Source organism: Canis lupus, chromosome 7 (assembly GCF_011100685.1).
Source record: "Canis lupus familiaris isolate Mischka breed German Shepherd chromosome 7, alternate assembly UU_Cfam_GSD_1.0, whole genome shotgun sequence".
Taxonomy (NCBI): Eukaryota; Metazoa; Chordata; class Mammalia; order Carnivora; family Canidae; genus Canis; species Canis lupus.
In genome coordinates this window covers 27600691-27613534 of record NC_049228.1, presented here as the reverse complement: position 1 = coordinate 27613534, position 12844 = coordinate 27600691, and the positions used below count along the sequence as shown (strand labels likewise).

At 35.6% G+C, this 12844-nt stretch overlaps 2 long non-coding RNA genes across 2 annotated transcripts in view; one reads left to right on the top strand and one right to left on the bottom strand.

Annotated features, from left to right (window-relative positions):
- LOC119872528 overlaps positions 1-6679 on the bottom strand; it is a 101007-nt gene extending 94328 nt beyond the window's left edge. The window contains exons 1-2 of the long non-coding RNA XR_005362094.1: positions 6562-6679; positions 2466-2592 (exon numbers count right to left, since the gene is read on the bottom strand). This is a non-coding gene — a long non-coding RNA (uncharacterized LOC119872528). The remainder of the gene's footprint in view (positions 1-2465; positions 2593-6561) is intronic.
- A 105-nt stretch (positions 6680-6784) lies between these two features.
- On the top strand, positions 6785-9788 carry LOC119876435. The gene is made up of 3 exons (XR_005362095.1): positions 6785-6889; positions 6926-7678; positions 9586-9788. It is a non-coding gene; the product is annotated as an uncharacterized LOC119876435 (long non-coding RNA).
- The last annotated feature ends 3056 nt before the right edge of the window (positions 9789-12844 follow it).

Below are 12844 nucleotides of genomic sequence, written 5' to 3'. Positions count from 1 at the left end.
GATTATAGGGGAAAGGATGGGAAATGAGTGGGAAAAATTAGAGAGGGTGACAAAACATGAGACACCCCTAACTCTGGGAAATGAACAAGGGGTAGTGGAAGGGGAGGCAGGCAGGGGTAGGGGTGACTGGGTGATGGGCACTGAGGGGGGCACTTGATGGCATGAGCACTGGGTGTTATACTATATGTTGGCAAATCAAACTTCAACAAAAAATATATAGAAAAAAAGAAAGGAAAGGAAAAAAAAAAAGAAGTAGTGATATCAAACATCCTTGCCTTGTTTCTGATCTTAGGAATAAAGCATTGAGTCTTTTACCAGTAAGTATGATGTTAGCTATAGATATTTCATAAATACCCTTTATTCAATTGAGGAAGTTTCCTTCCATTTCTAGTTAACTAGCAGTTTTTATCAGTAATGCAGGATGGCTTTTGTCAGATGTGTTTTTTGCATCTATTGAGATGATCATATGGTTTTGTTTAAAATATGGTGAACTACATTGACTATTAACCCAAACTTGCATTGCTGAAATAAACTCCACTTGTTCGTGATATACTATCCATTTTATACATGGATTATAGGATTATAATGGATTATAGGATTATATTTAACATTTGTTAAGGATTTTTACACGTATTTTTATGATGGATATTGATCTGTATTTTATTTTTTGTTATATTTTGGCTTGGTTTTTGGTATCAGTGTAACAATCGTCCCGTAGAATGAGTCAGAGAGTATTCTGCCCTCTTAAATTTTCTGGAAGATTTTGTCTATAATTAGCATTATTGTTTTCTTAAATGTTTGGTGGAATTCACCAGTGAAACCATCTTGGCCTGAAGTTCTTTGTGGAAAAGATTTTAAACTACAAATTCAAGTTTTTTTAATAGATGTAGACTACTCAGGTTATGTACTTCTTAAGAGGAGTTTCTTAAGAGACTTTTGGCAGTATGCGTTTTTTAAGCAATTCATTCACTTTCCTAAGGGAATTCAGTGGAGATAAAATAGTCTTTTCGACAAACCATACTAGAACAATTGGATACTTATATGATATTTTAAAAATTCAATTAATACTTTGCACCATATATAAGAGTTAACTCAAAATGGATTATAGAACTAAATGTGAAACCAAAAAGTATAAAACTTCTAGAATAAAACATAAAAGAAAGTCTTTCCGCTAGGCAAAGATGTCTTAGATATAATATCAAATGCACAAACCAAAAAAAAATTTATGAATTAGACTTTATAGAAATTAAGAACTTCCACTCTTGAAAAGACAATGTTAAGAGAATGAAAAGACAGACTACTGATAGGGAGAAAACATCTGCAAGTAATACATCTCACAGAAGATGTGTATTCAGAATATATAAAGAAAGCCCAAAATTCAGTAATAAGATACACAATCCAACTTAAAAATGGTAGGACTTAAACAGATGCTTAACCAAAGAATACGTACAGATGGTAAATAATAATATGAAAAGATATTAAACATCAGGTCATTAAGAAATGCAAAATTAAATGTTAATACATAGCTACCCTGACCATAACAAGTTTTACCAAGAAAGTAATTAGAGTTCACATGCTGCTAATGGAAATGTGAAATGGTGTATAACCACTTTAGAAAATAGTGTAGCAGTCTTTTAGAAATTAAACATATACCTGCCATATGACCTAATCATTCAACTCTCAGATATTCATTAACCGATAAAAAATAAAAATATATGTCTCTGCAAAACCTAGTACAGAAATATTAACAGCAATTTGTAACATCCAAAAACTATACACAAGCTTAATGCAATCAAAATGTTAATGAATAGGGGCACCTAGGTGGCTCAGTTTTTTGAGCAAAGTACTTGAATTTGGCTCAGATCATGATCTCAGGATCCTGGGATCAAGCCTCTATATTGGGCTCCCCGCTCAGTGGGGAGTCTGCTTGTGTCCCTCTCCCTCTGCCCCTCCTCTTGCTTGCATTCTCTCTCTCTCTCTCTCTCTCTCTAAAATAAATAAATAAACCTTTTTAAAAATGTTAATGGATAAAGCATGGAACATTCACACAATGCAATACTACTCAGCAATAAAAATGAATGACCTATTGTTACCCATAGCAATGTAAATCAATGTCAAAATAATCATACTAAGTGAAAAAGGCCATACAAAAATACATACTGTATGATTCTAATTATATAAGATTTTGGAAGATTCAAATCAATCTAGAGTGCAAGACATCAAATCAGTACTTTTCTAGGGATGGTGGGAAGCTGGGAGCTAGGGAAATGTAGGTGGGAGGAATTAGCAATTGTAGAGGAAATTCTGAGGGGTGATGCATACATTTGTTATGTGAATTGTGGTGATGATTTCACAGAGGTTTGCATATTCCAAAACTTGCCTAATTGTACACTTAAATTTATATACCTTACTACATGTCAATTGTACCTCAAAAAAGCTATTTTTAAAATATAATGGATACTTACTTTGGAAGACATAAGCAGAGAATTATGCAATACTGCTTATATTTCTTGGCTGTCCACCAATAAAATGTCAGAATTTCATCAATGAGCTAAAAATAAATCCTGAAGAGTCTCAACAGTTTCAATATTCCTTTAGGAAAGAAAATAGTAAAAATATTGACACTTATGATATTTATACTAAGTTTGTATCTAATAAAAGGAAGATAAATATTCTAACTCAATTTGTCTAATTGGAGAAAGAGAACACTGTAAAGAAGATTAGACATGAAAAAAAATAAAAAATAAACTGGAGTGATGATAAAAAAAAAAAGAAGATTAGACATGAATGAGTGAAATACCAGTGGTTTGAGGAGAAAAATGTAAACCAATCTATCTCAATTTGTTTTCAGGATATATAAAATTGATTCTAGTAGCCAAAAGAGGTTCAAACTGCATATGACTCCAAAGTAATATTCTCTGTGTGCGTGTGCATATGTGCATGCAAACATGTTTGTGTATTTTGTTTAGTATGATACTAGGATGTAAATGGAAACAATAGGAATGATAGAGTGTAACTTTTAATCATTCAATCTGGAATTACCTAGTCAACACTAGTAATCCACTTTATAGACCCCTTCCCTCCCCCATAGGAAGTTGACCTCGTCTGAAACAATTGACTGTCTGCTAGAAACCCTTTTCCCATCCCCTTCTATAAAATCATTTTGTACAGCTCCTCAGAGCTCTTTTCTATTTGCTAGATGGGATGCTGCCCAATTCATGAGTCATTAAATAAAACCAATTAGATTGTTAACAGATTAAATAGACTATATTAATTTTCATTAAATTTGATAGAATGTTACTTACAATTTCTGTGTACATAGTCTTATGTAATAAATAGACATACGTATGTCCCCTCCCATCATCTTCACTAATAATGCAAAATAAAATGGGCGGGATGCCTGGTTGACTCAGTCCATTAAGTATCTGACTCTTGATTTTGGCTCAGGTCATGATCTTCAGGTCCTGAGATTAAGCCCTATGTCAGGCTCCATGCTCAGCAGAGAGTCTGCTTGAGGATTCTCTCTCTCTCTCTCTCAAAAATAAATAAATAAATCTTCTTTTCAAAATGAGTAGCAAAGGACTAGAGAGCACGGTGACTTAAATGGCACTTGATTTTTCTGAATGGGACTTAGCCAGATCATCCTTAAAATATCTGTGTGTGTTTATTAGCATGTATATGTATGTTTGTGATTGAATCTAAGGTAAACTTATTAACAAATTGAATAAGTAAAATCTTTTTTTTCACCAACTCATTATCAATGATAATCACTGATTTTTAAACCAGATTGGTAGAAAGAGACAGCTCTGTTTCATGTCATCAGACACAAAAGAAGCTATATATTATATTATATTATATTATATTATATTATATTATATTAATGTATTTAACATTCTACTTAGTTTCTAAAATTCTAGCATACAGTAATAAACTAAATGAAGTAATATATTTAGCACTGTGATTACAAGAACTCATTAACATTGATTCTCTTCTCTCATGTTTATACATTGTGTTATATCTGAATCTTTTACAAACTTTATTAATATTTATGACATTTCCTCTAATTATTAACATCACCTTGCCCTATTTTACAATAAGGAAATAGAAACTTTGAGGTAACATGGAGATTAAGGGCCTAACTAAGCCTCTTACTCCCCGATCCAGAGTTCTTTCCACAAGCTATTTGACCAGTACCTATCATTTCTTCTAAATAGCACATGAGGCCATCAAGAACAAAAAGAATATATTTATATCACCAGCCATGTAATAGTCTTCATATATAGGAATACTCCTCAGAAACATGATTAAATGCATTGTTCACTTTATATGTGTGTGTAATGCATGTAAATACACATAAATACATATGTATACATGCATATATACAATATACACATATATACATATATATATGTGTGTATAATAGTCACAGTGCATTTAGTCATAAGTGTGAAGAGTACTACCTACTTCATACATGAAGAATGTTACATCCGAGTAGGGGGTGTGCATATATATCTACATATATAATAAACAGTAAGATATGATCAAAATATAAAGGAAGGAGGTATTAAGGGAATAGAGTATGGGGAAGAGAAATTTTTCCTGGGCATTTTTAGGAAGGTTTCTCTGAGGAAGTCATTTGACAAAGACTATGAAGAATATGCAGTAGAAAATGGGAAAGAGTATTCTGAACAGAAGTAATAGGGTCTGCAAAGGTATAGCTAAAACAAGCTCAGTAATGGGAGTAAAAAGGAAAGATGTAGAAAATAAAGAGGACAGGAAGCCTGGGCCAGATTACACAGAGTTTTACATGTTATGCTAAGGAGTTTGGAATTTATGACTTTGAAGAGTAGCAGATTATGCCATCCCAAAATAGACCATTTTGGCATATGGATTATTTTGAGCTGAAGCCAATTGAGAAGAAGTAGATGTAAGAGATGCTCTCTTCCCTGTCTCCCTCATTTGCCTAAAATCAGGACATAAATTTATAAAGATGTCCCTCCTCTTCGCTCTACAAGTAAGGACAAAAGTTAATTTCTAGAGACTATTTTAGACCCTATCAGCCTAAAGAAGTCACCAGAAATATCTATATAACTAGTTTTACTAACTAGCTTTTATCTCTACTCTCAGAAACCTAAAACTGCTTTCTTTTGTCCTGTCATTTCTGCACAAATTTGTTGTTCTTTGTTGAAGATGCTATATAAACTGGAATTCTGGGACACCTGGGTGGCTCAGGGGTTGAGCATCTGCCTTCGACTCAGGGCATGATCCTGGAGTTCCAGGATTGGGTCCCACATCAGGCTCCCTTCATGGACTTTGCTTCTCCCTCTGCCTATGTCTCTGCCTCTCTCTTTCTGTGTCTCTCATGAATAAATAAATAAAATCTTTTTTAAAAAACTGGAATTCTAAGCCACCTTGAGGAGTTATTTTTCCCTCAGTATTTCCCATGTATACAGGAGTTTATAGGTTAATAATTTTCTATGTCCTTTACTACCAAAGTCTCAGCCAAGAATTCAAAAGGGTAGAGGGAAATATACTCAACCTCTGACCCCCAAAAATGTCTCCTACGGAGATTCAGTAGAGGAAACAATGGATGATATGACCAGAATTCTTTTAGGAAAACAATTCTAGGTAACAAAGGGTAGTAGAAGGGGAGGCGGGCAGGGGGATGGGGTAACTGGATGACAGGCACTGAAGAGGGCACTTGATGGGATGAGCACTGTGTGTTATACTATATGTTGGCAAATCTAACTTCAATAAAAAAAATTCTAGGGGTGCCTGGTTGGCTCAATCGGTAAGTATCTGACTCTTGATTTCAGCTCAGATCATGATCTCAGGGTTGTGAGGCTGATCCCAGCATCAGACTCTGCTTGTCTGTCTCCCTGTGCTCCTTCCCCTGCTCACTAGCAACCCTAGCAGATGTGTAGAAACTGAACTAGCAAAAGAAAGGTCAGTAGGAAGGCTCACGGGTAAGAGAATGTTTTATTGTCCAAGCAAGAAATTGTGATACTCTAACCAAAACAGATGCAGTGGTAGTGATATTGGAGATGAAAAGTAGAACTGATAGGAATTAGTGTCTACCTGAATGTGGAGGGTAGATGACATTAGAAATTCTCTGGGAACCTGGGTCAATGGTAACTCTTCAACCTGAATAAAGTAATCTCAAAGGACCAGGTCTGGAGGAGAATAGTGTGGACAAGTTAGGACAAGCTAAATTTGAGATCTTTGTGGAGATGACCCAAAGGCAATTGGAAATATGGATTTGGAAGATAGAAAAGAAAGATCTCAGATTAGCATGAGTAAAAATAGTTGTTGAGGTGATACATAATAAAGGAAACCTCCTTTATTTTATTTATTTTATTTTATTTTATCTTATTTTATCTTATTTTTGGAAACTTCCTTTAAAATGGAGTCAGGAAGGGGTTGGTTCAGTCCGTAAATTGCATGGACTCTAGATCTCAGGGTCATGAGTTCAAGCCTCACATTGGGCATGGAGTCTACTTTAAGAAAAAAAAAAGTAAAATGGAGTCAAAGAGGTCAGAATAGGGACTTCCCATATCTTACCACTCATTGCTTCCCTTCACAGAGCCGTAGGAGGAGGAAAGACTTTCCTCCTCCCTCAGCAACAGCCCAGACAATGAGAGATTCTCACAACTCAACCAGTGAAAATCCACTACACTTGGAACTCCCAGTTTATTCCAATAGACTTTTAGATTGCAACAGCTCATCCCAATCCCCCTCCCCCCTTCACTCTAAAAAAGAATGTTCCTCTGCTTTGTTCTGCAGACTTGCCTATGGCTTTTGCTATAGCTTGCATGTTCCAAACTGCAGTTCTGCTGTTCCGGAATAAACCCATTTTGCTGGTAAATTAACTGGCTGTTTTACTTTCAAGGTCAGCCATGGATAAAAAAAAAAAAAAAAAAAAAAGGTCAGCCATGGATATGGATGAAATCAGCTAAGGAGAAAATGTAGGACAATCAAAAGAAAATAAGGAGAGAATCCTAGCTGGGAAAGTAAAAGGAGACTAAAAAAGAATAACTGGAACAATGGAAGAGAAAACCTAGAGACAGTAATATGCTAATATACAGGAAAGGAGTTTCAATGAATTAGTAAACCCAACAAATTGCTCATTAACAGGACAATTACACAATCGATCTGTAAGAATTCTTAAGGAAAAGGAATCTAGAAAATTTTGATGAAAACAAAGTAAAGGAAAAATTACTTTACCAAGCATCTTAGTATAAAGATAAAATATTGTGAAGGTATATTACTAGTAAGAATGAACAGATTAATGGATCAGAAGAAATAGTCCAGGAAAACATGCAGTCCTCAGAAGAAAAATAGTAAAGGAAGTGAACAAAAAAAGTGTTGCAGGAGAAAATAAAAGGAACCATCCCTACTGAAAGACCCCTGTCTGTAAAGTTCTGGAGATACAAACAAGCAGGGCACATTTGAAGAAATGGTGGAAAAGACAAGGGATGAGTCTGGAGAAAAAGCAGGACCCTGCAGTGAAAGGGAGATTTTCTTTCTGAAGACCTAGCTAGTATGTAGACTTTGAGTAGAAGATATGGAATGAAGAGATCAAGTTCCAGGCTGGGACCTGGACCAAAGGCAGCCCCTTGGATGTGACACCCTGGGCCTATGTCTACTAATTTCTTTAAAGAGATAAGACCACAATCTGGTAATATAATACTCAGTAATCTTCAAAGATGTATGTAGATGCAGTGTCCTAATATGATGTTTAGTAAAAAAAAAATAGTTGAAGGCAAAATGAATACTAGGGGGAAAGTTTTTTAAAGTCACAAGGAAGTGATAGCTGAAATTCCTGTGCAATTTAAAGTTTACATATTATATTATATTATATTATAAGCTCATTCAACTGTCCTTTGCTTAAATGTAATAGAGTTTAGCTGCACTGACTACCTTTTCTCACCTTATATAAAATAATTATAACCAGAGCCTGAATGTCTATGCTCGTGAATCACTCCTCCCTACAGGAAAAAAAAAAAAAATGTCATCTTAAGGCATTTGAAGCATTAATCTATCACGGGGCCTTCACTAACCCACACTGCTAATCATCTGATGAGTTTTGCAGTTATTAAGGGGCTGACTCATATTGCAAACCTACCCTAATGTATTACAGAAATCCTTAAGCATCCCAACCCTGATGCCTTCAGGGAGTAGACTCATAAATAAATGAGTAAAGCAAGCATATTGCATATCAATCATTCTACTGGCAAAGTAAACATATGGAAGTTAATGCCCTGCCACCCCCATCTACCGTCCACACTGCTGCAAGTGTGGCATGGCAAGTCCATCCTCAAAACCCATCACTTTTTGGACAATGTCCAAGCTCAAGAGCATACAAGGCCTTCCTGGTCTAGTCTTCATCTCTTATTCTTATTTCTCCCTGCCTCCCTCTTAATACTCTGGTGATATTGCCTAGTCCTATTTCCTAAACTCATACCATTATGATTCTCACTTCTCTGGTTTGGCCCATGCTGTTCCCTTTGTCACAGATATCTTTCACTCCACAATCCATCTCTATTACCACCTCCTTGGATAATTCCTGCTTTTTTATTATTTATTCTTTCTCCATAAAGACTTTCTCTAAAGGCCAGCATCCTGACTCCTTTTTCCCATAGACTCCCATAGATTTACCCCTCCCCATAAAAACCTTGCTTTCAAGAAAAAAAAAATCTGACAAATTAATTTACACTCAGTTTTAAATGACTGACCTCTGCTAATATTGTTGACCCTTTCCAGACGGAGTTGCCAGACTTAGCAAATATAAATACAGGACAACCAGTTAATTTTAAAATTCAGATAAACAATAAATAATGTTTTAAAGTAAGTATAGCCTGTGCAAAATTTGTATTTTATCTGGCATACCCTCTTTTCTGGGTATCTGGATTTTATCAGGATTTAGCAACTACCACGTGAAGCCTTGTGCTTATGTCACAGGAGGGACAGAGGCATCAAAGGCATCACCTAAATGAAATGGATAAAGACCTAAAAGTGGAACTTCATGTACCAGTCAGCAGATGGAGAGGCATTTGCCTGCCTAGAGCTTCCCACCACTCCTGAATCATATTCTGCAAGAAAGGTCTTCTCCTACACCTGCCCTCCATCTGTTCAAATGTTCATTCTGCTATGAGCCATCTCTCTGCCATAACTCTCAGCTCTGTTCTTATGGCTCCAAGTCTAGTCTTTAGTTCCCATTCTCACTACTGTTTTGTTTTGTTTTTAAAGATTTTATTTGTTTATTCAGGAGAGACACAGAGACAGGCAGAGACATAGACAGAGGGAGAAGTAGGATCCTCACAGGGAGCCCAGTGCAGGACTCAATCCCTGGACCGGGATCACACCCTGAGCCGAAGGCAGATGCTCAACCACTGAGCCACCCAGGCTTCCCTCTCACTACTGTTTAGATCCAAACTTAATATTCTGTTTCAGGTATCCTAGTGCCACCTGTAAGACAGGATTCCAAATAGGCTACATGAAGAAAGCTTTTGTTCCTAGTATAATATAGGTTGGTCCATAAGGCTTAAAATCTTACAAAAAAACCTGTATTATCTCTCTCCTTAGCTATTTGCAGCTCTGAAGTCATCACGTTCTGAAAACAGAGACATCTGGAGGAATAGAAGAAGGACTCCATATTCATCCAAGGTCTCCAAGATATCCATACTCATCCTGAACCTCCTTCCATGCACATATGCAAATCTGAGTATGGAGTACAGTGTACTCCTTAAAGTAAATAAATTAATTCCATTGGAAATCTCTGTTCTTGTTCCCACAAGATTATTCCTTAAAAGTAAACCTAATTCTCTGAAGTGTTAACAAATAATTCAGATGTTTCTGTGGGAAAACAAAGAAATATATGTGACACTATAAGGCAAAAATTTAATTAAAATTTACATTAAAATTTAAATTAGAAATCAATAGATATCCCTGCTTTCTCTCAAATTCCTCTTTGATGACATGCCACCCCTGCCCTCTTCTCAACTCTTCCCACAGCTGCTCTATCCCCTGGTTCCAAACTAAATGCCTTCCCTGTCTTCTCCCCACCAGCCTTCCACTCTTGGATTATTAGAACAATTCTGTTCTCCAGGGCTTCTCCAACCCAGTAACCTCAAACCCATCATCTCAGTCAACAAAATATCCTCTTCTGAAAACATTTGGTGATTATCCCTAACAACTACCTTTGTACATTTCTCCATGTGTTATAACCAGGGGAAACCAAAGGTAGCCTTGAAAGGTTAATAGTGCCCCCAAACAAGTGTTTTGCAACTAAGAGAAATAGCACAGCAAAGATGCAGTCACGTTGGCTTCTCTAGAACTTATTGCCAAGACTATAGTCTTTTAACTATAGTCTAAAAGCTTAGACTTTATTCTAAAATATAGGGATTTTCATGGGGCACCTGGGTTGCTCAGTGGTTGAGCATCTGCCTTTGGCTTGGATAATGATCCTGGGGTCCTGGGATCAAGTCCCACATTAGGCTCCTCACAGGGAGCCTGCTTCTCCCTTTGCCTATGTCTCTGCCTCTCTCTCTGTCTCTCATGAATAAATAAAATCTTTAAAAAATAAATGATAAAATAAAATGTAGGGAATTTCTCCACATTTTTTTCCTGGATACATTATAATCTTGAGCCTCTATTTATCTTAAAACTCAACTTATACAGGTGTTTGCATTCCTTTTAAATATCTGGTTGTGACAGAGCTTACTGTTGATTAGATTTCACTGTTCCAATTATATACATTATAATATTATTTTGTTCTGTAGATATGTTACACTCAACAAAATGCGACCGATCTAAAATATTTTTAACAAATATTAAAAGACTCAAAAACTTTAATGGGAAACTGATGGGGGCTTTTAAGCAGAGAAGTGGGATAAGTTAAATTAACAATATAAGAAAACAATCTGGCTGCATGGTGGAGAATTTATTCTAAGTGGGCGAGAGTAAAAACAAGAAGATCAGTCAAGAGGTCATTGCAAAAATCTAGGTATTATTTTCAATAGTTTTGAAGTTGTGATAATTCAAAAAGAGTCATAGTTGAAGTGCCCCTTTATTTTATCTATAAAAGCAACACTTCGTGAACTTTAATACTATAAACAAAATTGTAAAAGACAGCTTTAACTATTATGAAACACAAAATATTTCAAATACTTTGGAAACAATCATGTTCCCATGCCAATGTGCTAGTTATAATTACTTGTTTTTTAAAGTACATTCTTGAAAGTCTTTGCACAACAATTTGTCCAGGAGTACAAGTATGCACAATACCTGGCACACACTATATACTCAATAAATATTTACTAAGTAAATAGATATATTTATCATTTTTTTAAAAAGTAATCCCTCATTCAAGAGCACTGGATGGAAGTCAAACATCTGACTCTTGATTTTGGTTCAGGTCATGATCTCAGGGTCATGAGATAGAGCCCTGCATTAGACTCCATGCTCAGTGGGGAATCTGCTTGAGATTCTCTCCCTCTGCCTCTGCCCCTCTGCCCCATGTTCTCTCTCTCTCAAGTAAATAAATAAATCTTTAAAAAATTAAAATTAAAATAGTCCTTTATTCAGATGCTTTACCAGTTGCCTGGCTCTATCCCTCCACCTTAATTTCTGTGAATTAAGTCTTCTACCTGTGGAATATTTTCAAAGAATGAAGTATGATCTATAATCCCAGCATGTATGGTAGAATATTTAAGAATAGACAAAAATTATCTTTGACTTATAAAATTAAGCTATATAATTTTAAATTACACAAAATGCAGTAGGAATTAAAACTATGGATATGTCTGTGGAGAAAATAACCAACAAAAATTCAAGCTATTTGTTTTCTTATTGAAGGTATTGTGGTTAACAGGAAGGATTCAGTAACATGAAGGATTCATATAAGGAAGAACTTCCTGATAGTGAAGACAGCTAAAAGAAGAATAAGCACCAAAAAGAAATTCAGCATCTGCTCTTCTGAGAGGCTTTGTAAAGACCATAGTCCTCCATAAGTCTCACAAAATTTCCATGTAAAATACATGATGTCATGGAGAGTGTGAGCTAACATTGCCTTTCGCCAGCCATGATTTTTATTTTTAAGTTTGAAAAGCAAATGGATAAAGTGAACACCATTTCAGTAAGAAACACTTAACCTAATTAAGAAAACAAGCTAATCAGGTGTTATTGCAACACAAAATCCACAAAACTAGGAAGTATGGTAATTATAAATGATGATCTCCTTGCAAAGAAGTATCCCCTCCCCAAGGTCCTAGCCACATATGAAAGTAATCTTACTATACTTATTTAAAAATTTATCATTATTCCAACTTTTTCATTAGTTTTCACTGATACTACTGAAAGGTAAATACTAGTCAGTCTCTTTGCCTTAAATTTAAAACTAATAGGAATATATCAGTAATCCTCGAGGCATCCCAATGGTTAAGGGACCATTTCATTGACCCTGAATAAGAGAATCATTTAGCAACAAGTACATGCAAGAGCATTATGCTAGTAAGGAAAAAATAAGCAGATCCTGTCTCTCAAGAATTTATTATCTAAACGAATACATATAAACAAGCACATGTATAAGCAAAAATTCTGGAGTAGCTGAGGACAGTGATGGCTGTATAGTGACCCATCCCCCAGGATCCTCATCAAATGATTTGAAACAATTACAAAGAAAAAGTAATTTCTCCACCAAATCATGCCCTCGGTATAACTTAAAGACAGTGAAAAAACTGCAAAATAACTGCAGTTAAAGAATAAAATCAGCAAATTACAATGTATGGTCTCTCAGTTTACCACCCCACAACACCCTATTGCAAGACTATTTGGAGGTGAACCA